This window comes from Galendromus occidentalis, unplaced genomic scaffold (assembly GCF_000255335.2).
Source record: "Galendromus occidentalis unplaced genomic scaffold, Mocc_1.1 scf7180000076506, whole genome shotgun sequence".
NCBI classification, from domain to species: domain Eukaryota; kingdom Metazoa; phylum Arthropoda; class Arachnida; order Mesostigmata; family Phytoseiidae; genus Galendromus; species Galendromus occidentalis.
This window is the reverse complement of record NW_003804495.1, coordinates 14,005-16,338: the sequence shown is the minus strand read 5'-3', so window position 1 is coordinate 16,338 and position 2,334 is coordinate 14,005.

The following is a 2,334-nucleotide window of genomic DNA, read 5'->3' as shown; positions in this document are numbered from 1 at the left end:
CTATTGATATGTACATTCATCGGTAGGACCGCTATATACACCCCCGGAACACCACTGGTATTTAAAAATATACAAGTCTCACTAGCCTCGGACATACACAATTTCGGTGAGGTGAGGGTGCGACAATGAAAGTGACCGATGTTGATGATTGATGATGCGATGGATGAATGATGATTATGAGATGAGGTGATTGATGAATTGTGAAATGAAATGACAGATGACTGTGAAACATCTGTGGGAAACGGAACAGATTAACTTCACTCCTCGAAATATCCAGCGAAATGAGCCTCAATGAATGGAAAGTTCTTACTTACGATGAACTTCCTTGCTGTCAATGAGATGGTGATGTTGATGGTGATGATAGAAAACAGGATGATGACGCTACTGATTGTCCATTTCACCTTTCGCTCTAGATACTGAAGACCTCAGTCTGTAACGGTCCCTGACCGGTCACCACTTAACCCGTTCACAGTGTTTTCAGCATGACCCATATTCGGATGCTCTTCTGTGTTCAACCCTTCCCTATGACTCGCTATATATAAGGACAATAAACCTCAGCCAGCTAAGGGGGAGCCCAAGACTGACTCTAGGATTCCGTGTGATCATTCTAGCCGAGGTATCAACGAGATACGTGTACGTCTTCACCGTTATCAGCACGAATTGCTCAGAAAAGATAAGTGATACCGTGAACCGAAGTGAAGTGTCCATCCACAATGTCCAATCCTTCGACTTCGAGAGAAAACCCCCTCTACGGCTACGTCCAAGTTGGCGAGGACGACGACGGCGGAAACACCCCGGTTTGCGACAAAGACGAACCTACTACATGCGGTCCTCGGCCCAGAGTGGTTAGCAGCATTATCCTGGCTGCTGACGGGAAGAACTACATCGCCTGGAAGACCATCATCCCATCGGTTCTCGACGGCGGACCGTTTGCCTGGGATGTCACCCGAGGACGCCTCAACCCACCGGATCCAGAGAAAGCAAAGACGAAGGGAGGCAAGAAACAGAAGCAGGAATTCACCATCGGAAATCGAGCCGCACGATACATCCTGATCAACTCGATCCACCCCGACCTGGCTGAGACGTTGTTCTTGGACAACGCAGAGGACATTGGAGCCCAGGAGATTCGGAGAAGAATCCGGATCAGATTCCAACAATCAAACGGTACCAAGAAGAACCTGTCCGTCGCCGAATTCCTGCGCTACAGATACCAGCCCGGATCGACTGTGTCAGAGAATCTCCTAAACTACAAGAAGATCGTTTATGAGATGAACCAGTCGGACTACGCGCTCGATGATGATCTGACCACTTCCCGTCTGCTTGAATCTCTGCCAGCGTCCTGGGAACCCTTCAGGCAAGCTTGGAGTGCCCGTACCGTCAAGGACAAACAACTGGATATCTTGACGGCTTCCATCCAAGCTGAGGCAGTAAGACGCGGTGCCAACGACAATCAAGCGACCGCTATGTTCTCCCGACTCAACATCAAGCGAAACACCCCTCGACGAAACTACCAACGAAGTTTCTCACGACGTAGAACGACGTCTTCGCAATCATCAGAAGTCGTGTGCTACAATTGCAAGCGGAAGGGCCACATGCAGGCCCAGTGCAGAGCCCCACGCCGAAACAACAACAGAAATCGGAATCGCAACAACAACAACCGCGGAAGAAACCAGCCCCAACGACAAAATCAGCCGCAAGCCAACTTCTCTGAAGCCCTCAATGTGGAACTGGCTGGGGTGAACTTCAACGACTTAGGTGAGGAATTCCTAGTTGATAGCGGAACGACCCATCACATGTGTTCAGGTCGTAAGTGGATGGTCGACTATCAACCCTTCGAGTCTCATCGTGAAGTTAGGCTAGGCGAAGCGCGAGTGCTGAAAGTAACAGGCTCCGGAACTGCGCTGGTTACAGTCTCGTCAGAAGGTCAAACGCAAGATTTAGAACTAAGGGAAACTTTGCACGTTCCCAGCTTGCGTCGAAATCTTATATCAGTAGCTAAATTGGCTGACGATGGTTACGAAATTCAGGTCACCAAAGATAACATCAGATTAGTGTGAGATAGTGTAAAAAGGTACGTGGAGAGATGCAACAATCTCTATGTTGTTCGAGCCACGGAAATTCCAGAAGCTAACATCAGTACTAGACTTCAGAAAAAGATCAGACTCTTGGAGGTGCACAAGACCTTTGCGCACATCAACGTTGATCAAGTGAAAAAGATGCTGCAGCGAGGAGGACATGAGATAGAGCAGCGGTTCTCAACCTGGGTTCCGCGGAGCCCTAGGGTTCCGCGAGCCCCTGCTCGGCTGCTCAGACTTTAATTCATTTTATCGAATT